The sequence below is a fragment of the Diorhabda carinulata genome, chromosome 1 (genome assembly GCF_026250575.1).
Source record: "Diorhabda carinulata isolate Delta chromosome 1, icDioCari1.1, whole genome shotgun sequence".
NCBI classification, from domain to species: Eukaryota; Metazoa; Arthropoda; class Insecta; order Coleoptera; family Chrysomelidae; genus Diorhabda; species Diorhabda carinulata.
Window position 1 is genome coordinate 20,776,084 of NC_079460.1, and position 24,387 is coordinate 20,800,470.

Here is a 24,387-nt window from a genome sequence, read left to right on the forward strand (position 1 = left end):
ATTGTTATTGAGCACTTATCAAAGATCTACCCCATCAAACGGATTTTGCACTAAACTTTGATACTAATGAGCTGAAATATCGAAAGGTATAAAATCCTCAAACCTCAGTAACCTATCAATGGGTTAACCCGATCATACTTTCCGAAAAGTCCTAAAGTCAGCAGTTATTTCTTGTATATAACCTTGGCTGAAAAGTTCGTGGACTAATATAAAAAAATATTTTTTGATATAAATAGAAAGTGAATTTATTTTTCAATATAGTTGTTTTTAATGGCGATACAACGCCTATAGAAGTCATAATATTTTTTAGTACGATTTAGCCTTTAGCCTTTAGCCTCAAAATAGGCTATTGTCGATAATTCCTCAATCGGTGCAAAATTTCTGAACAGCGAGCTTCCTTTCGAAGTCTCAGAAAAGTCGTTGGGAATCGGATATTCATTCATGAAATTTTACCATGTTTTTATTGATTTTTGATCATGTGAGGCCGTTCATCCGCGATTTTGACCTTCAAACGCTCCAGTAACGCTACGTTATAGTCACTGATTATTAATTTATCCTTTTTAACCCTTATGTAAGTGACAAACAGAACACCTTTATCGGTGTGACGAGGTGCCTAGGTACCTTTATAAAGTTTATATGTAATGTAAACAATCCAGATCCCGTCTCCGTCGATGACTTCTTCCTTCTGCAAACGAAAATTTTGAAAGTGTCATGCGATCGGTCCCTAAACTGATTCGGAATCAGCTCTGCGAAGATGAACAGTTCTGCGGGTGATGGAAGACATGGTTATCCGCGCGCAATAAACATTGAATCCATTTCCATAACCCAAAATTTGTCTCGATTGACAGACGTAGAAAGTTTTTGAAATCTACAACTGTGCGGTAAAGATAAGAAAAGACTTTTGATTTCTTTTGGATATACAATATCTAGGAGTAAGACTGGAAGAGTTTGTGATGAGCTCGTCCAGCATGCAACATCTGCTTCGGTAGTTGTGATAATTCTGTATAAGCAACGAATTTGTAACTTTTTAAAAATAAAACATTTTATTTCATTTTTGTACGAAATTATAAATATTTTTTTCATTGTCATACAAAACACAACTACCTTGTCATTCTATTGTGTAAAAATATGTTTTGGTTTTCACAACACATTGAACATCGTTCACCGTTAAGAGTTTTTAGCACATCACAGCTACCTACAGAGCGCAAAACATACTTTTCTTTAAATTTGAAAAGGTACCGAGGTTCCTTATCACTCACATAAGGGTTTAAGATATTATACCATGCGCATCTCAACATCATATATTATTTTAAGGGCCATCTGGCATCTATTGTCATTTATCAACGAAAACATTTAGTTGAACAGCTTAAAACAATGCTCAGAACCATCAATTCTTTGGTATTTCAATTTTGAGTTCGCGCGGTATCCACTTTAAACAGACCTTTCGTAAAGTCTATGTCCAAGCCGTTTCTTTGCTATATTTAGTATCTCAACCATCTCAATCAGCTTCACTATACTGTTATCACAAATTATTTTAAGTGCCATTTGATGTTTTCGTCGGTGACAGCCTCTTTGGGATATCCACTACGTGTATCTCAGTACTTATTTCGTCTCGTTTAAACTTCCACACGGATGATTTTTCTGAAGCAAAGTCAAAGCTTCAATAGTATTTTTTGCCAAAAAGCAAAGCTTTATGAACACACGAAATTCCTTTCAATTAATTTTTTCAAATCAACAAAAATTTGCTCCACTCAAAACGATATAATATAAACTCGTACGATAGTAGTTGAATTTATACACGTGTCTTTTGAAGGTTAGTGTTCGAGTACTTGAACAGATAGTATGACATTCATTTTGACACCTTCACTAACGACAGTGTTTCGATTAGTATTTGAAATAGATATCATGTTTCTTTTCAATAAATTTTTCTATTTCACTTAGGGTACTTTGCGATACAGGATATTACAGTTAAATAAATCAAACTGAAAGATTTCTCTAAACTATTTTTGCTACTAAAAAATTTTTTAAAAATATTGCTAATATTTCATGAAGTGATGATATATGTATACAAGTATCAAAACGTGACATTTTCCAATTGGATTTACTTGTGATTGATAAGGATTAATTTGATATTATGCAGTTATGTATCACACATCCTATAAAAAACGCCTTCGAAATGACAATGTTGCCATTTAATAAAAGTTCTGTATAATCATTAAAGTGGTTCAGTAAGTATTGTAATTAAAACATTGAGATAGTTTTAAACACATCAGTAGTGTATGCTTGAATGTAAACAAATCTACCATTAGTTTGCATTTAAATTTAACATTTACTTATTTTTAGCAACTTACCGATAAACTGATGCTCCATAGAAGTTAGGGATATAGCATTTTAAAACTGAAACAAAAAAGATAATTATTAAAAACGAACATTTTAACATAGAAAACTCGATTTTTTTAATTTTTTTTTTTAATTTAATCAACCCAATATAAGACTTACACACAAATGTAGGAAGACTTTTCCGCAATTATCTATAATCTATTTTTATGTAAGGCATAGTAATGGAACCTATTTACTAATTCATGGTTAGTTTCAAATGTTTTTAAGTTCATCATTCCTCTTATAAAAAAGGTTTGTAATCAATATTTTTCAGAATTTCCTAAATCAATTTACACAAGAAGCTGTTGTAGCTTCACCTAGAGCTGCTGAAACAGCCAAAGAAAACATGCTGGTAGTTTATGACAAGGCAACAAAAACAGTTTGCTGCTTGATATGGGTATTACCACATTAGAAAAGAAATTTTAAACTTTGGATGTCGAAGATGTCATGATTTTAAAATCGGTTTCATAGATTTGAAAGTGTTCAAGAGTTATACTAACATTATTCTTTCTACAAGAACATATTATCCTTTTAATTTGAATTTAACAGATAAGTGAAATCTTTCTAGATCTTGATACATTTACCCGACATTGATTTATCTGGAAACATTGCTTCTATACATGTACGTACTACTTTTTTATTTCATAATAAAAGATAAGTTGTACCAAATAGTGAAAAAATGTACATCATTGACAAACTTGATTGATTTAAGACAATTTTAATTCATTAATTATAATGCTCCCATTGTTTTGGTTAATACCAACTATCAATTTAAATGCTAAATTTTTTTAGTATAAAATAAAATAGTCAATCAATTACATATTTTCCATTTTGCTCAATGGCCTTTTTCCATCTTTCTTTCAGCTTCATGATTCCACGCTCATAAAATATCTGGTCCTTATTAGCAAAAAATTGAACCAGGTGCGATTTAGGGTCTTATCTAACTATAAGCTGTACAGAACAATAGAAGGTTTGGAATGGTATTGAAGATTACATTGCCGTATCACAAGATTTTTTTCCAGTAAGTACGTATGTCAATAAAAGTAGGAAATTTAATTTAATTTTAATTCCAAGAATCACTTTCGAAAAATATGTGGCTATAAATAATTCTGAATAAAACAAAATCGATTTTTTCATAGGCGTACATGGAAAAAAAAATTTTAAAGAATATTTGATGATTTATGCAATTATTACTTGATAGAAGTGTACATAACAATTGATACCCGTTATCAATTATGTATTCGTTATCAAATAATAAGCAATACAACTTCATGGGGCAAGAAATATATCAAAAGAGGCCGCGAGAAACGCTAGTCCAGTCATCTTAGGCCAATTTAGGTGAATATCTCGGAAAATCGACATACCCAGTATATTATAACGTAGAAACTTGTATTTTGGCATCCTAACACTATTCTCAAAATTCACATATAATTGGATAATCGCAAGTTTGAAAGTCGAGATTCAAATGTCAGAACAATCGAATCTTTTTACATTTTTTGAAAATATCTCGTCTTTTATGAGTTTTACGCTATTTGTATTCCTTATCAATATTATAGAGAATTCAATTCTCCATAACTTTTGTTTTCAACATTTTCTTATACTTTGAGCTGTTTTCGAGTTAGAGGACGTAGAGCGCGCGGTCAGAGAATTATCTGAGATCAACTGGTAGTCTCCATCAAAAACTCGTAATAATAAGCTTTATAGATTTATTATTGTCAAAATTAATAAAAATTTCGAAAACAATTTCTAATTCCAATTCACTTCTTCTTCATCATCGTCGTCATCGTCCCTCTGCCGTAGAATTTCTCTTCTTCAACATTTGTCTCCAAGTCATTCATGATTTTTGGGTCAAAGATTCTATCATCATTAATATCGATTTAATACCACTGTAACCCCGCTTTCCTGCATCCATATCTTGAGCCACAGCCACTTTTGCAGTTACAGAATTTTATATTGTTTAGGTTTCAAACAGCTAGTAAAGCTCCAGGGCAACCAAAATTTCAAATCGAAAATCATTTGTAAAAAATATTTCAAAGTAAAAAACATGCGTTCTACTTTCTAACCTAACCTAACTATGAATTGAGTCGAACCACACTATGGAAAAATTTGAAAGAAACGGGTTTTCACCTGAAAAAGCATTTTGATAGAAAGAACGATATTGTAGTATGGAAAAGGAATTACAGTGCAAGTTATCGCAGAAAAATAGACAATAGTTCTGCACCATTCATAGGAGAATAATCAGGAATTTCATTGAGACTATAAAATAATACTCAAAAGGCATTACTTTCGTCAGCATGGAACGCAGCTTCTACAAGAGCTTAAGGATGAAAGAATTGTAACGAACTCGCCCATTGATATAGACTGTGAAGTCGGATCTGTTCGTTTTAATCGATGCTCATCACAAAATGATGCTGATTTTGAATGGATGTCATATGAGCCAAAATGCTTTATACGAATTTGACTCAGATGATCTTGTAACATATTGTTTATGAACAAGCCTAAGAATTGTTAGCAACTGAATAAAAAATTGTTTTCTTCAAATACTTATGCAGGATAAAACATCAGGACTTACACTCATGTAAGAGCGCTATGTACGTTATGTCTGACTATTTTTGGTCTCTCATGTCATTACACAAAGTGTACACATCAGGAAAAAGTATTAAAACGAAGAGTTGTAGAAAATTTTATATCTTCCTTGTAAGAACTTGCTGTTTTCTCTATATAATAAATGGTCAATTTTGTGATGTCAATTACGGTCCATTTATTTTCTTTCAGCCATATATCATGTGTATAATTGTTCTTTCGAATACTTGGAATTATTTTTTTTTTTTAAACTAAATTCGCTGTTTCCGCTCCGTTTGTTATGAAAAAGTTTTATTGTCGTTTTAGTCTGATTTCTGAATTCTGTACTTGATATTCATTTCATGATTCATTCTAAATGTTTTTAGACAAATTTTTTTACAATAAATTTGGCTCTCTCTTCATTAATGCTCAGTCCACTCTCTTTTGCATTTTCCTCCAACATTTTAAACTTTTATACGAGGGTTGCTACTAAATTTTGAGATATGGCAACACTGATGTGAATATGTCAAATCTGACATTGCCATCATGAAGTTTGACATTTTGAATGGTGAACATTATCAAAACGTGTTGTCATTCGAGTCCCAGCACCACCTCGAACCACCGTGTTTCGCTGGGTTTCCGAATTCAATCGTGGTTGCACTTCACTACAGGGTGAATTTTGTAAAGGTCGTCCAAAATCGGCTGGGGTGCCAGCTATTGCAAGATTGTCATGTGACATACCGTGAGACTAAGGCATACTTGGTATTAGTTCCAGTCGTGTACATTTAAGGCTACCATTATACTAGGATGCTGGCATCTCGGAAGTTAGCGAGGCATTAAATCAAATGGGAGCGATTAGACTAGGGATGCTGAAATGCGAGCAGCCGGTCGCTTTTTGCATCCCGGGGTGCACAAAATCGGTTGTGGAGCATTCGTTCAAATGTGGCGCATTATACTAGGTTGCTAGCATCCGAGCAGGCGCTCTATTTGACATGTGCGCGCGCATGCAGTTTGATCAGAGTTATGACTAGTTTCTCTTCGGGTGAAATTGGTCTGAGGAATCTTGTATCTTGTTTAGAGATGTCGCTTTGGATGTAGCCTAGAAGCTCTTTGAAAGAAGGAAGTGACATTCTAAAGTAATTAATAAATCTTGTTTCACTTTTGCACAGTTCATCGAACAATGTAAAATACAGGCTTTTAACACGACGGACACCTAAAAAGGGGTCCACACTAAACTTTTTGCACGACGCCTTCTTTTCTGAATTAGTAACATCAGTAACAACATCTCTTCATTCGTTGTGGCCGTATTGACGACTGGCAAAAAATAAAAATAAAATAGCAGTCCGGGATGCTAGCATTCCAACACAAATTCGACTCAAAATGGGATGCTAGCATCTTTGTATAATGGTAGCTTAATAAGCATGATCATTTTGTGGTCAAAATATTTGTTCTGCATAATTTGACAACCGTTGAAAAAACTCATGTCGATTGGTGCAAAGAAATTCTGAAAAAATTCAATCGCGATGCTTCAAAAGGCGTCTATAAGATCGCGACAGGGGACGAATCATGGATCTTTTTTTAAAACAAGTTTTTATAACAATCAGAATATTTTTTGCATTCTATAGGTTAATTTGCTCGCGAGCGTTAGATAACCTTAACATCTATAATGTCTTGGTGAGCCTTACATCCAGTAATGCAACCTCTTGTACCTGCTTATACGGGGTGTCGAATCATTGATCGATGCACATGAACTCGAAAACAACAATCGACTGTCAACAAAAGTTGTTTGCACACGAAGAACTTCGAAGCAAATAGTTCCATGCTTTTTTGGAATAGCTGGACATGTCGTCACCATTCCATTAAAGCAACATAGAACCGTAAAATCTGGATAGTACACTAGCATTTGTTTACCAGAATTGTTCGAAAAAATCAGGGAAACCAATCTTCAACCAAAGTTATACGCTCTTAGGGGTTTGAACCGCAAAAGTTATCAATATATTAAGGATGGGAAACATACACCCCGTATTTTTGTTCTTTTATTATTAATAATATACGTTTTCTGTATTGTATGAATTTTGTACCGGATAAGAAATTTACATCTTACATACTATCAAATAACAAATTGAGAGTGGATGGGTTATCTGACATCTTATTTCGATTTTTCACGAAACTTTAGCGTTATGAAATTCAAATTTTGTCGAAAAATATGTGGCTATAAATAATTCTGAATAAAACAAAATCGATTTTTTCATAGGCGTACATTGAAAAACAATTTAAAAAAATATTTGATGTTTTTATGCAATTATTACTTGATAGAAAGTACAGAAAAATTGATGCCCGTCATCAATTATGTATTCGTTATCAAACAAAAAGTACTACAGCTTCAGGGAATAAAAATTATGTCAAAAGATGCCCCGAGAAACACTTGGAAATTATTTAGCTGATGGCCATTCTTAGTTGCTCACCCGGTACTTAGCCTACAAAGAAAAAATCGAAATTTTGGAAAAGTTTTGATTTGTTTTTAATATAGTCTCCTCTTAGTCCAACGAAGCTTCAAATTCTTTGACATGCCTTAAAAATACTTTTTCTCAAGGCCTGCATTTTAGGAGGAAGTCATTGGACTCAAATTTCCTCACGACGTGCATCTTTCCAAAGTTTAGAAACAAAAACAAACCGCACGAGTCCAAATTTTGAGACTACGGTGAATGGGACAGTAGTTCGTAGCCCAATTTAGCCATGGTGACGGCGAAAATGTTGTTTTCCTATGACCCGTTTTGCCTTTTTCCATGCAACCATCACCATTCCGACCGATCACACAATATTCGCCTTCTTTCTCCCACATTCGCCTTGATATAGGACAATTTCCTGTGCAAGATTTGGGCGGGAAATGTGTTTTGAATGTAATTCTGTTGAATGCGGATATTTAGGATTTGTGAAAACTAGTATTTTGACGTTCTAATAGGTTCCAAAGAAACCTTAGGAAACACGCTATAATAAAGGTAATTTTAAGTAAGAGAGAAATGAATAAATGTTTTTGAGCATACTTAATGCTCATATATCAAGTTTCATTCCCGTTATAAGTAGAACAAACCTCATATAATCTTTTTCAAAGTATGGATGCGAAAAAATAAGCGCTCTCTAAATAGAACGATGGTATTGATCCAGAGTTTGTTTCCTGCGCTTAATCCACGTCGGATAAGTCCATTACCAGCTCCAAATTAGCAATTGAAAAAAAAAACATCCAAAACGAATTGCAATTTAAGGGTAAACATGCGAACGCCGCGTTAAATCCAGTACTGATTGCGAAATATACCAATTGATTCGTTTATTAATTTGCTTACGATCCTAATTGGTCGAACGTTTAACTTACTGTTATTTGTACAGGAATGCGTTTCGAAAACCTCTAATAATAAAAAACAATATTTCAGAATAACGTTCACAGAAATTTTCGTATAATACAAAACCTTGGCTACCGTTGAATCCAACAGGTATTAGGTAATAATGCAAAGTTTCCACTGGATTAATTTTTTTCTATCTAACCTTGTTATAGAATATACTATAGTTTCATAACTAGTGTTTGCATCAACTGCATTGTTAGGTTATATAGGTAATAAATCACTTTCTACACCTGTGTTAGTTTAAGGATTTTGCATTTAAATTGTTTTCCAAATTACCAATTTCTTGGAAGTTATTAAGCAGCCATATATCAGATTGAAATTTCTTAACTCCTCTTAATTCATGCGCGGCCTTTCTCCTTTTGTGATCATCATATCTGTTTCGACTTTGAAAGCTGCGGCCCTAAATAGGTGACATGATCTGACGTTAAACCTAAGCCAAGATGTTCTTTTCCTTCCAAAAGATATTTCTTCTACTATTATGAGCTGCAGAATCTTTTATTTTGGACCTTTCAAGATGTAGCCGTCTCCATATGTCCATGATATTCTCAGCATCCTACGTCCCACATCTGGAGAGCTTTTAGTTTTCGCAATATGCGGGTCGAAGCTTCTACTCCATACAGTAGGACTAGGAATACATAGCACCTGAGCATCAGAGTTCTCAGTTGCAAGTTAAGGTTGCAGCTTCTTATTTCTAAACAATAATCCACGGAGCAGTCAACACTTATACCCAGTTAGACATGCCTCTCGACTCTTTCCAGTCTTTCACTTTCCACATACAGTTGTTCATTGAGCGCTTCGATGGCAGACCATATTCTCGACTAACTTTGTTGAGATTATGATGCATTTAAATTACGCGCGTAAATAGAATCGGTAATTTGTTTTCATAAATTGGTACCTTTTTTAACGTTCGTGTAAAGTCATCGAAAACTTACGTCATGCGAGTCGCCAATTCACATATTTTGGTTAATGTTTTGGGTATGAATTGTATCAATGCGAGACTCTCAATCTTTTGCAAAAACAACGTCGAGTGGGGGTCGTGTGTGCTGCTAGTGGGATGGTTTCAATTTGCGATGGATCTTAACAACGTAGCCGTAGGTTTATCAAATGCATCATTAATGGTCACGACACGTCGTTACATGAATCCTAAACTGTCCAAAAATCCAGCAAATTGCGCTCTAAAAATTATCTCAAGCCACAAAAACCACCCCCAAATCGGGTTTAGCATGAATTCGTTCCAGAGGGTCAAATGGCCAGTAAGGAGTACTACTTGGCTGTTTTGAGGCGTCTTTGTGGGCAGATAATCCATGAATTTATCAACATGATAATGCGCCGTCACATCCTAAGATGATTCATGATGAATGAAACAAGAAACGAAAGTTATCGTTCAGCTACTTCTCGAAACTGAAAAATTCGTTTCTGTGAACACTGTAAGTCCATTCAAGACTTAAAAAGTAATTTGCTTGTTTTGGCTTATAAGTCTGGATCAAATTCTCTCGCTAAAATTTATTTTTGAAAAATGGCTTGTTTAAATGTAGAAGTTGAACAAAATTAACTTCAAAACGATATGTAGCCAGATTTTTCCAACTAATAACATATTTTTTACTCGATTCCCATTCTCGTTGCTGTGACTACACTCTATTTTTAGTGCTCAATAAAGGTAACTATATTAATTAGAAACATTGTGACTCGAAAACAATTTAAGCGTATTGAATGTAATCAATATCCTTTGGGATAAAAGATTTGACGATAGTCACAGGACCGTAATTCCATCATATTCAAGGGAGTGATAAAACTTTTTGTTTTAAATCTTAAAACACAGGATGCTGATCTCGAGAGGAAGTTATATAGCAAAAATATGGACATTTCTAAATTAGAGTATTTGTAAACTATGACTACTTCCACTAATATTCCAAGCATTTCAGTGATGTAACATGCTAGTTTTTCCAAATTGTGGTATCGCTGGACGGTTGCAGGTTTACATATTCACCTTTGAGAGTATGCAGCAATTCAGCAACCATCACGTCATTAAATCTCTTTTCTTGAAGCATTCTTTTGATGTCTGCAAAGATCAAGTAATCACTGGAGGCTAGATTGTCTAGTGACGTTAATTCAAGTCCAAGTGCCTAGTGACGTGAATTCGAGTCAAGGTGCCTAGTGAAGTTAATTTAAGTCAAGGTACCTGATTAGTTTTTTAAAGGTCATCGCTAGTTTTATGCCTACGTACATAACAGTCCCTGACCGCCAACTCACCTAACTATAAACTATGAATATTTGAAACCCTACATTTCTTGTTTTTTGAGATATTTACAGATTAAAGCAACTATCAAGGTATTTTTTAATTATTTTTCTAAGCACATCCTTCAAATATATGCTGAATTCAACTAATATTGGAAAATGTATGCCTACATTTCGGATAGTAATTTGAATCATCATTTTATTGGACTAATGTTGGAATCTCTGAAATTAATCAAACGCCTAGCAAGCTTCATATGCAAATATTTTAATAAAAACAAAAGATGGCAAGAAAAAATTAAAAATAGGGTTTGTGGGAGTGAGGAGGTGCTCAGTATCGGAGTCAACTTTTTTCCAAATCCGATAAATTGTCTTTTTTAATAATATCATTATATAATTTCAATTTATTTTTTGTTAGTTCTTTGGACAATAATTATAGAAAACTTTGTTTAATTCTCTTTACAATAGTGCCATGACATATTTTTTTGATAAGCAGTTATCGAAAAATATCGATATAATTAAAACATATCTACAGTGAAGGGCTGCCGAAAGGCAGAGTCCTATCACCCTTACTGTGGTTATTGGTAGTTGGCAAAACTCTCACTAGAATTAACAGCGTTGGAATCACAGTTCTGGGCCACACGAATGATCTCGAAGTACTAGTAAGGGACAAGCATGAAGGCATAATCTCTGCAAGGATGCAAACGAACCTAACCAAATTTAAAACCTTAGATGATGAAGAGCAACACTCAAGGAAATAAAAGATAAGCCTAACCCTAATGGAACCCCACAGATACTTTCCAATGAAGTAAAATATCTAGGAGTCATCCAGGATAAAACAGTGTAGTACTACCATCTAGACGAAATAATCTTAAAAGCAACTACGGCTATATGGACTTGTCACAAGCTTTTTGGCAAGACGTAAAGACTTAAGCCTAAAATGGTATTTTAGCAATACCAAACAGTCATTAAATCCATGATCACATGCTGAATAATCGGAATAATATTAGCTGAATAATCAGATAAAGTCCTACTGGAGAAACACTTCAGGCCTAAGACCATCTAAAAGATTCATAACCATTTCAGCAGAGAAATTCTCGTGGTGACAAACTGGTTGTTGGTCTTCTGACAGGTCACTGCCCAATCAAATACCAGCTTTAGACGATAAGCATGGCAGAGGATGACAACTGTAGATTATGCCAGTAAGCCATGGAAACAACAGAGCATCTATTCTGCGAACGTCTTGTCCAGTTAATTAAAACGCTTAAGTACCTATAAGGACATAATAGCCTCTTTTGAGAAGAGTATACGTATTTTGGAAGCAGATCAATGAAATGAAGAGTCTTGTACAAAATATCTTTTGGGTATAGGTGCAGAGTGGCTGAAAAGCCAAAACAAAAATTTTAAACTTGGGTAAATGAAAAAAAAAACGAGAATTTAATACTAAATTGAAAAAGGATCACTTTAAAACGCAATAACTAATATTGTTGAATGTCAAATACAAAGAGAAAAGTTCCGAATCAGTAGTGATTAATCTATAGAAGACACGATAAAAGTATTTTTACGAACACATAGGTCAATTATATTAATGAAATGACAGATAGCAGAGTTGTTACAAGATTAAAACCGTCAAAGGTGCAATTCTTGAACTTTTTTCTTATTAGCCACTCCTTCAATTTTCATTACCTAATCGCAGGGAAGGGCATTAATATATTAATATTCTGGAGATATGACTGTTTTCTTTAATCCCGATTAATGGTATATACTTAATGACGTTTTGTGAAGACAGGTCAGGCGACAAAAACAAAATGATGCGTCTAGCTATTTGTAAAGGAAAGTGAATATATACTAGTATCAAGTACAATTAGATTTTGAGCTGGGTTCTTAGAGGTTTTTGTACAAAAGCTTCCAGAACAATTCCATGATTTCCAAGACTCTTCATTTTTGAAAAAATCCTCAATTATAAAAAGCTGGATGAAAATAAGGTTTCAATTACATTATTCGAGGATTGTCCCAGAAGTATCTGGCCCAACAAATAAAAACACAAACATTTTGAAAAAAAATATATTCATTTTTCAACGTAATCTCCTTTTAGCCCCATACACTTTTCCCACGGTTGTGCAATAAGTTAGAAAATCTTAGACACCGAGTCGTTTTTTCAAGTCTGAGAGCAGAAAATAATCCGAGGGGGGTAAATCTGGCGAATAGGTTTGCAATTCAAACTTTAATTAATTAATTTTGGCTATTGCAATAAAGGATATGTGAGCTGTTGCATGGTCTTGATGAAACAACACTTTCTTCTTAGCCAAATGTGGCCGTTTTCACTTGATTTCTTCACTCAAACGTTGCAATAAGTTCGCATAATACTCGCCGTTGATACTTTCCCATTTTTCAAAAGAGTCAATGAAAATTATCCCAAAAAACCGACGCCATGACCCTGCTTGCAGATCTTTGTCTTCTTTGGAACCGGTTCTTTCTTTTCAGTTCATTATTTTGATTGTTATTTTGTTTCGGGTGTAAAGTGATAGACACACGTTTGAACCATGGTTATGACAAGGCGCAATAATTCGGCTTTTTGTGAAACATTGTCAAACACTCGATGGAAACCCATCTTGCGCACAGCTTTCTCATATCCAAATTTTCAGTTAATATGCTGGTCTTCGCAGGTCGTACGGCCTCATTTGAACTCTGCTACCCAAAATTTTATTGTTGATAACGAAGGAGCAGTTTCACCCAGAGTAGTTCAAACTTTGAACATATGTTGATTGGTATCGTGGTATGTCTAAGCAACTACAGCCATCTCTAGGTCAGACCAGATTCTTCTGGGACCATCCTCGTAATTTTCAGCATTTGATTAAGAACAACAATCGACAGAATAAAAGATAAATTACTCATCATTAATTATTATATTTATTTCTTAATGACTTCAGTATAAGATAAAAATAAAAGTTATAATGTTCAGTATAAGAAAATGTATTCTAATGGACAATAAAAGCAAGCAATATAGTATAAAGTATATAGAATAAAGCTATGAAAATATAAATTCAGAAGTAACACGGCTATCCAAACATTAGATAGTACTGAAAACAACAAAATAAGTTTGGTCTTTCTTGGACCAAACCTGGAAATCTTATTCGACGCAAATAGTAAATTTCCTTCACGAATTTTCGTCACGGCAGTTAGTACGTCCACATACATATCACTAAATGTGGCAAATCCTTTGTCGTTCGTTGACAAACTGCTGGATAGCGTGCGTGGTGTGAGACAAGAATTTTGCCGTAGGAAATGTGTGCGTCACTACTTCTACACTTGACATAAATCATATGCGTCGCAAAAAATTGTGCCGAATGCTACGCAACACGAGAATCTATGTGAAATATGGACCCGGCTTTATAGGTTCTTAATAGGTTTGTTCCAACCAGCTAGTAGGGAACGGTTATCAGAAGCGCTTATAGATATTTTCTGCGCAATCCCCAGCTATACACCGTTCTTGTGACAGTACTTGTACGGTTAAGAACGAACCTAATATATAAGATATGCAAATAATTTATTGAAAATTTCGTCGAATCTAATTTTATTGATTCATTTCTTATACGTTACCGACTTCTCTAAAGGTCTCGGATCGATAGCAGATGATATTTAAGGAGGAGATTTGTTTTGCAGTACCAGAAGATTTTGACCGAAAATGTCAGAATTTATATCAGGATAAGTGAAAGGGAAGAGAGAAATGACGTAAAAGGTCTATAAGACCTTCCTTTGGGTGAATTTACATATATTTATTTAGTGGAGCACACAACAAAATTTTTAGAAATTGGCCTGGTCTTTATCAAAACATTACCTGACAGTTAGAACTTCGATATATCTATCAATCACCCATCAGAGGCTGAGACAGGCAAAGACTTTTCTGAGAAACTATAACTAGAGTAGAACTGCTAGAAGTATCAACCTAAGTAAAAGAATCTACGAATACTAACAGGAGTTCTATCAAGGCACTGTCGCCTTAACAAACACCTGAGACGCTGGACCTAGCAGGTAATGCGGCGTGCAGATTTTTTTGCACAGAGGACGAAACCTCTATCCACATTCTCTCGAAGTATGAAACTCTAGGGAACTCCAGAGCACTACACCTTGAAATAGAAGACGAAGATATCTGGTAATTAAAGTCATTCCACATTCTAATTTTTTCAAAAGGAGTCCTTTGGGTCGCAGTGTATACGAGACCCCAAATCTATATATAAATATATAAATCAATCACTCACCACATGAATTTTAAAATAACATACACATAACTTAACATGCGAAGAATTTAGTTAAAAGTAGCTGCACTGGATGTTAGACTGGTCTGATACGAAGCGTGGAGAAGGACGTACCCAGTGTTTCTTGCCCAACACATCATTATTGGTTTTTTGAAACCGAAAATTACTAAGAGCAATTCGTGGATGAGTGCCTCTCCAAGACTCAAGTGTATAAATGGTGTGCTGCTTTCCGCAAAAGTCGCACAGTACTTTACGTGATATGACTGAAGAATTGGACATCAGCGTATATAGTATTGACCAATTCATGAGCTTCTAAATTTTGAGCAGAAATTCATACGCTGGGAAGTTTGCACTTGTCTCTTGCAGCAGATCTATATTCCGGAGAAGCTTTTCAATACCGTCTTCAAAGAAAGTTATCACCAATGAATTCAAATAGAGTACAAGACAGATCTTGAAACTTCTGGAAATTCTGTAGACAAAGCAGTAATGGTGAATCCATTCTATCAACTCGTTGCACCAGATCATATGAAACGACATATTTGCGACCTTGGCCCCTTTCATCATCATTACGGCCATCTTTAAACTTTCGAGCTTCTAAACCATACTGTCAAAATACAGATCTTCACGTTGACAGAGCACGACAAAGAACAATTAAGAAGATTCGAAAGACAAGTTATCAGGAAAACAGGAGGAGTCGAGGGAGAATATGCTATGGAGGTCCATTGTCAGGAAACCAGGATCCACATGAGGCTGTATTGCCGCGTGGTAAGATAACTTATATCTTTTAGTTTTTATATTTTCTTTATTTGTGATCTTCTCTATTATCAGTAATTTTAAAACTTTTGAGATTAATTTTTGGCTACCTGAGATATCTATTTCTATTTTGATCTCATAATCTATGCATGAATTTTGTTTTTCTTGCGTTGCTGTTCAAGTTTTTCCTTAGGATGTCGTACATTTCTTATGAATATTAAACTAGGAAATATTGGTTTATGAAAGAATCAAAAAGTTTACAAAAACAAGACGAAACATTCAACTTTGCTTAGTGTAACAAGTAAAAAATATTAATGAGAATACGTTGAATAATATTTTTTTTATTGAAAGAACCCAACGTTGAACACGGGAGAAATAAATAAACTAAGAATACAATGTATTTATGTTAGGACCGTCCCTGATGTGCCGCATGATAAGCGGTTGAGCTAACCCTAAAACGGAATTATTGATTTTCTTTTGGGTGGGTTGGTAAACGTCTATAGAAAATTTTGTATCCCTAGGTTATAGTTGAATGCATGGTATTGACCCTCCAATCTTGTTAGCTTGTTATGACATATATAGGAAATATCTTTGAAATTGTGTAAGTTATCAAAACATATACAGGGTGGGCCAGAATGCGGACTATTTTACAAACTCTCTTGCGTTTGAACGTTATGAGAGGGAGCTGCGCGGGTGGTGGAGATGAGTAGCTCGGTTATCGGAAATTTAGTCACTTCACCGGGGCGCAACGTTCATTCTGCATTAAACATTATTAAAAAAAAAATGGCGATTCGTGCGCTATTGTTTGGCGTTTGTTTCGACATGAGTTTGGATTACATAACATAAACAGTGTTCCGAGGGAAAGTGTGATTCGATCGTGGGTCAGAAAGTTCTAAGCTACTGGTTCGATTCTCAATCAAAGGTCTACGGGACGCCCATGATCAACAAGAACAGAAGACATAATTCAACAAGTTAGAACTTCAGTTCAACGTAATCCTGGTCTATAAACTCGCAAGCGATCAGCCGAACTTGTGGTATCCAGAACATCTTGGCATCGCATTTTGTCGAAAGATCTGAAATTACAACCGTATAAAATTACAGCCAAATGATTTATTTTTAAGACGAGCTTTTGTTGGAATAATCAACAATATTCTGTTCTCCGACGAAGCCTATTTGCACTTAAATGGGCATGTCAATAGACTGAATTGCTGTTACTGGGCTGCAGAGAACCCACGTGCAAAACATCAAAAGCCTCTACATTCGCCGGAAGTAACTGTTTGGAGGCCATATCAGCGCATTTCTTTCAAAATCAATAGAGGCGATCTATCACTGTAAATTCTAAACGATATATAGCCATGTTAAGGGATTGCCCCTTTGGCGGTCATAAACCAGATGTTTGCTGGGAAAATTATATCTCGCCGAGGTAACATTGCATAGCCGCCTAGAAGTCCGGACCTAATACCATGTGGGGATACCTGAAAAGTAGATTCTACTCCAATAACCCAGCCACGCTTAATCAGTTGAAGACCATCATCCGAGAAGAAATAGCAGCTATTTCCCACGTTATGTGCCAGCGAGTTTTCACCAATTTGAGATCTAGTTTCAAGGAATGTTTGCAGCGCGATGGTGCAAACCTGGATGATGTTCTTTTTAAGAAATGATTTTCCATATGTATATTTCAAATAAAATAAAAAATTGTATGTGGATTATATTTAGTTTTATTATCATTATTTTTTAAATTCGCAACTTTCTGGCCCTGTATAATTTACCGGAAAGAATTACAGCTTTAGTGCAGTTCGGTGCTACGTCTACTACAAAATGGACATGACTAGAGTGACCGCGTTATTTGCTTTATTTGTCTACCGATATCATAATGTCTTGCTTTTATATCACATAACTAAAAAATATATCAAAACGGATAATGTGGTGGATATAATTGTATCGCAAATGATTCTGGTTCTATTTGGTTGAATTCCAAAATAGTGATGCACTAATCTTTACTCCACTTTACCACTTACTACTACCATGCAGCAGTCAATAAAAAAGTGAGGGAGCTCGAGAGTGTGGTTGATTGCCTCGCCTCGTCCACTCTCCTCCTTTGACTCGCACCCGAAAAACCGACAAGATCCAAAGCGACAGAATCGGGATTTAAATCAAAGGGGTGTATCAAGTAAGTTTACCAGGTAAAAATAACAAAATCAGAAGTGTTATTGAGCTGTCGCGAAGTACTCTCCTGGAATAGTGACACTAAATTGAGCCTTAATTTAAAAAAATAGCATCAAAAACAACAAAATCAAAATTGATGATGAGCTGTCCCGAGGCATGGATAAAAAAATAGATACAGCACAAGCGTGTACAAAAGATGTAGATTTTTTTGTGATGCATTTATCCTGGGAAAAAATTTTTATGGATACTGTTCACATGTAGTGTCAGAAATATAGATTTACAAATCTTCATTAAACTTTATTTCTTTGAAAAAATGTTAATATGTATTTTTATTTTGTCTAAAATTTCCTTGTTATTTTTTGTCTTGTCACTTCAATATTGAAATTCATATTTTAGATTATATTAAAAGACATAAATAAGTTTAAGAAACGATTGCAGTTTTTTTATTTTCTATTGAAACGGATTATCTTAAACCAAGCTTCGCAAATCTTTATTAGCGGCGGTGCATTCCAAACAAAATCTTTACGGGAGATTAATTTACAAAACGCGATTAAAACCAACAGGGTCCAACTATTACTCCGTATTATAAATAGAGAAGTTTGAAAAAATTTTCAGTCCGTTCCTGGATGGTATAAAAAGACGCCATAACAACTGTCAGTTATTCCACTTCATTTAACCTACTTGATGAAAATGGTATCCGAATTTTTCTAAAAATAAATCCGTCATTGTGAGGGAAACTTGGCAGAATCCATGTTGAACCAAAGAATGACGTCAAAAGTTATATCATTTCACTTATTACGTAAAAAAAATTCCATTTTGTCGAATAAAGTTTTTGATTTGATTAGCAGACATAACATTGACTGAAACGACTGAAATATTTACAAAAATAAGTCTACAAATAATAATGAGCCCGTAATTACCTACGCATGTGGGCAATAAACAAAAAAGATCAAAATAAACTAGAAATAAGAGAACGTAAAATGTTCAGAAACATTTACGGTGGAATTAAAGAAGATGGAATGTACAGAGAACTGTCAGAATTGTATAAGCACCCAAGTATAATCTATATAATTAAAGCACTGAGAGCGAGTCGTGTGACTGACACACAGATGGTGCTGCCATTGTCAAATCCATTCGACGTTTATGGAGTACCAACTTTCAACAGACTATATCTCAAATTTGATGACATTTCGATTAGTCAGAAAAACATAACAGCCTTTTAAGTGAAGCCACTTTTGTTATTTTCAAAACAATTTCGTGTTTTAATTTATAATTGCTTCGTGATGATCAAAAGTGTAATCCGGACTTTGCTCCATCGAAAATAACCATTTGTTATTGGTTTGTTGAATTTAAACACCGATGATGGTGAACGTTCTGGTTACTCCAGAAAACATCAAAAAGTCCACAACTTGGTTATATTTAATCGTAAATTGAAATTGTGTGAGATTCTTGAGGTCGTAAAGATATCAGAAAGCAGTGTGTTTACAATTATGCATGAACATTTCACCACAAGAAAGCTTTTTTCAAAGTGGGTGCCGCGTTTATTCACAAAATCAACAATGTTTTGATGATTCAGATCGGTGTTTGGCCATGTTAACACGTAATAAATCCGGTTTTTTTTCGTCGATATGTGACAATGGATAGAACATGGATCCATTACTTCACTCCGGAATCAAAATGATCATCATCTGAGTGGACTGCAACCAGTGAACCATGTTCGAAGCATCCAAAGGTACAACAGTCGGTTGGGAAGGTTATTGGATTTTGGGATGCGCGTGGAATATTGTTCATCGACTATCTTAAAAAGAGAGAGACAATCAATACTACATAGAGTTGTTGGATCGTTTCAATGCAAAAATCAATGAAAAACGGCCTCATATATCGAAGAAAAACAACTGTTTCACCAAGACAATGCCGCGATTTATGGCAACCGTGGTTGAATTGCTTCCTCATCCACCGTATAGTCTAGATTTGGCTCCCAGTGACTACTGGCTAGTGATCTCGCCAAGCTTCAACAAGCACGGCATCGAGAAGTTAGAGAAGCGTTGCAATGATTGAAGGTAATCTCCTAGTTGAATAAAATCGATTTTTGGCAAAAAATGTGTTTTTCTTAGTTAGTGAGACACGACTTATTGAGTGATGTAGATAGCTAATAATCCTAGTCGATAAATACCAGGTGAACATTTTTTTTTTTGACCTTTATTTTCTAGGAATTGTTGAATTGTGTATGCTCTAATTTATAAATGAGAGATTAATAAAATGATGAAGCATTCGTAATAATAGGCGTATCATTTCTATTAGTAGACAGTTGAAAAATTTTTTTCAAGTTATTCATCGACTATATTCGTATACATATGTGATGTATTTTCATTCATCATTGTTATAAACTTATTTTATAAATTATTTTCAAGTTTTCAATTTGATGTGCTTTCAAAGCGTTTTTTTGTTTTGTTCCAACTATATCTAGTTCCCATTTTTAGTTTAATTTATTATCAAAAATCAAATTCTAGTCATTAGTATTGCCAATCCCCATCGGAGAGTGTGCCGATGTAAAATTCTCCCGAAAATAATTAAACTTCAGGTGTTAAATTCTGATGTAATTTCTGACAATTTTTTTTTACAACGTGAACGGGATTTGAACCCACGACTGGTGAATCCGGAGGTTGACGCTTCAGCCCGCTCGGCTAACGAATGGAATTATGTGGTGGGATATACTAACAGTAATAACCTACTTGCTGTTAGTCCAAAAGAGAGTTACAAACAAACTCATTATATTATTAATGAAAAATAATAATTAAAATATAATAATGACATCGATTTAAATACCTATTTTATTCAAAAATATCAGAGTATCAAGTATTGCCAGTGAAGGTATTTAATTCAAATATTTGTGGTAGTGAATTTAGTGAGCTTAGCTATCGCATTCAAACATAAGTTGGAAGTTTATTTGAAGCAGCTTTCTTAAATGATATCGAATGAGATTTATTTTCATTTTAAAAGCATTTCTACAATTGATAAAGAGATCGAAATATAAAATGAACGTGAAACAGGAATAGGTTAATCTCGTAATCTGATTTCAAAATGTTTGTAAATAAACCTGTATAATAAAATTTAATTAGAAAAACAATCCAAACACTTCGATTTATTCCGTTTAATGTTGAACCAAACCATATAAAGTTACCAGATAAATAAGACCAAAATAAAAGATGATTGAATATCAAATAGCATGAGAAAATTACATATCAAATGAACAGAGAAACAATATAATATACACAAAGAAAAAAGAACTAATAAAAACATTACAGAATAAAGAATGGCAAAAATTTAGAGCAAATCAAAAACTCTTCTACAAAACAATAAAAAACATGAAACAGAAAAACAACAGGACACAGATTTTGTTAAAAATAGAGAAATTAGAGAAAAATTAAAAAATGATTACATACAAAGAAGGAAAGAATTTTACCAGAAACTACTCAATGATGAGTCAGAACACACAGAAGGAACTGTACAAATTGATATAACGGAAGAATCAGTAATAAAATTAGTTGAGAAGAAATAGAAGATGCAATCACAGAACCAAAGAATGTAAAAGCACCAGAATATGACAAAGTAACTCCAGAAATGATAAAAAATATGAATTATATTTTCCATAGGCAATATGGAAAAAATTATTTTATCGTTATTAGGACAATGAGCAGTGGAATGGTGACTCCAAGCCCGCTGTATTGAACAATTGAACCACCTGGTACACAGACGGTTCCAGGAGGAAATGGCTTGGCCGGTGCAGGTTTCTGCGAGGGACACCCCAACATAAGTGAATCTTTTTTGCTTGGTGAACACGCTACCGTCTTCCAAGCTGAGGTATTCGCTGTGATTGAATGCGGACGCGCAATACACAATCGACGCCACAGGAACACAGTAATCTCGATCTGCTCAGACAGCAGAGCTGCCATAAAAGCTATAACAGGTATGCTCAAGCCTAGTGCTGGAGTGTAAGAGAGTCCTTCAAAATCTGGTGAGTGATGGCCGCAGCTCGTTTGGATGCTCAGCCACTCGGGCAACAAAGGCAACGACGAAGCTAGACTGCAATCGGCGAACCCACCAATTGACCCAGAACCTATCCTTGTTAAGGCCAAATGCGCTGTCATCACCTCTCAACAGCCTTCTCACAACGCCGGCTCGGCAGAGATGAATGGAGACGCCTGGCATGAGACAAGCGAAGGCCCACAACTGCTCCAGCTAAATAGACGCGAAATCAGACTAGTGATCAGACTTCTAACTGGATTAAGACGTCACCTTCACACCATGGGCATCGGATGATCCGGAGTGCCGCTGGTGCATGGAGGAGGACGAAACTGCAGACCATGCACTCACACAGGCGCGGTTTAATCACCTGGGCAATCCCCACAACCTGCCTAACGACATCAAAGGGTTCAAGACAAAGCACCTGATTGGCTTTTCAAAGGACTTTGGTAACGTCAAGTGGGGCACGACGGGCCTATCTGAAGGCCTATGTTCTCAACGGCTTCACGGCCGCCCACACCTACGAACTATGAACTATCTATCTATCTATCGGAAAATGAATGTCTACTTTTTAAAAACTTCTCACTTAAATATCTGGATTCATGTTAATACAAATATGGCAGATAAAAACGTATCTAGTAACAATATTTAAACAGAATTATGAATTAACTTGAACTAATTTTAAACAATTTCATAAATTCACGTAGTATAATATATACACATTTTATTGGTAGTAAAAGATGGGATTAATTTATCTCATTTTTTGTAATTAAATTACCTTGACTGGATCGTGCAATATTTTTAGACTAAATTTATAGTATAATTTATAATTGTTTTAATAACAAAATAAACAAATTTCATTGTGATTGAAACAGTCGTTCATAATTTAAATATGTTATTTGCGAGTGATAAACAATTAAATAATTAATGTAATTGAGGCAAGACTCCTATCTGAATAATTGTTTGAAGTACATGAGATATTGCGTCACGATTTTATTCAAACTTTTACTAGCAGAAAATTAGACAGTTACCTCATTTTTCACTAACTTGACACCCCCTTGGGTATAAAAATTAACTACAGATTTCTCAAAATGATTATTATGTATTATACGAGGTTTGTCACGAAAGTATTAATCCTACTTCCATATTTTCGCATCAATTATATTCTTTATCATCCGGTGAGGAACATTCTTCAAAGTAGTCCCCTCTGAAACAGTCCTAGTCCAAGTCATTTTTCGTTTATTTGTCGCTTCACTTTCATTCTTCATCGAATCGGTGTCCTTAAAGTCATTCTTTATCGAATCGGTGTCCTTAAAGTCATTGTTCATTGAATCAGTCTCCTCAAAGTTCATTTTAAATCTGAGAAAGACTGTGGAAAGGCTTACGAAGCTTTACCGCTTTGTTATTGTTAAGTATTCTTGTAGACCAGAGTTGTCAAACTCATATAATAAATTTTGAATTCGTGGGTGGGCCACATTGAAAATAAAACAAAATGAACCGAATTATTGTTTATTAAATTATATAAGTATATAATATAAGGTTGTTAAAAATCATATTAAAGTTATAAAAGATGGTAGGTAATTATGTTGAGCTCGAGGATCCAGATACATAATTTCTCTTGTTTTTGATAAGCTCATTGATGTCAGGTGTCATATTCGTTATTTTAAGAATTGATTGGAGATGTTCATTCGTAAGTCTTGTGCGATGTTTGTTCTTATTTATTTTAATGACGGAAAACATCTGCTCACGTAAATAGGTGCTACCAAACATGCAGAGAATGCGTGCTGCATGCTTTTTTAATTCCGGGTAATTATCCAAACTCTTGGAATATTGTGTATAAAGTGTAAGAGCATTATTCTCATTAAATTTTTCTTTCAAAATACTGTCCGATTGAAGATCTATCAACTCCATTTGCAAATGAACTGGTGCCTGTGAAACTTCAAAATTGAATGGATTGTTGAAAATTAGGAATTCCATTTAATTCATTTTGTGAAAGTCTTCAAAACGATTGTTGAATTCACTGTGCCAAATAATTTTAAATGAGGGAAATTGCCAAAATTTTGATTTTTTACCAGGTTTTCCACAGCCTGAACTTTGTTGTCTAGTCTAGACTCAAAGCGCGTGGAAGATTTTATTGTTCTCGACAAAAATAATAGGAGATTTACGCTTGCTGCGAGATGGCGATACTGTCTTTTTCTCTCGCTTGTCTAGGCACGCCCTGCCCTTGACATTATAAACATCCCTAGGCTTGAGAGTACGAGTATTTAATCGAATGAAGTCTAAAAGCTCTAAAAAACATAATTCTTCTTTCTGTGACACATTGCGATCGTGGGCTTTATTCATACGGCCCAGGGGCCGGAAGCGGCCCGCGGGCCGTATCTTTGACATGACTGTTTTAAAAGGTTTAATAAAAGTGCTGATGTACTGTCCCAGCCAATAAAAAGCTATAGCCCTTTCTTTCTTTATTATCTATTCGACTTAAATGAATTTGATGTGCCTTTTCTGGTCTTGGTAATTTAGAATTCTGTCAAAACTGTAGTTTTCTTTCTGGATCATCAACAGCTATGCTCTAAAATTAAAAATGGGTGCACTATCATCATCATTATGCCGTTCAATTT

The 24,387-nt window shown here is 34.7% G+C and overlaps 1 protein-coding gene across 5 annotated transcripts in view; it reads right to left on the reverse strand.

Annotated features, from left to right (window-relative positions):
- LOC130893009 (plasma membrane calcium-transporting ATPase 2) overlaps positions 1 to 24,387 on the reverse strand; it is a 150,881-nt gene that overhangs the window by 120,838 nt on the left and 5,656 nt on the right. For all 5 annotated transcript variants that reach the window (XM_057798873.1, XM_057798806.1, XM_057798772.1 and 2 more), the window contains exon 2: positions 2,352 to 2,397. The gene's annotated coding sequence lies outside the window, so the exon portion shown is untranslated. The remainder of the gene's footprint in view (positions 1 to 2,351; positions 2,398 to 24,387) is intronic.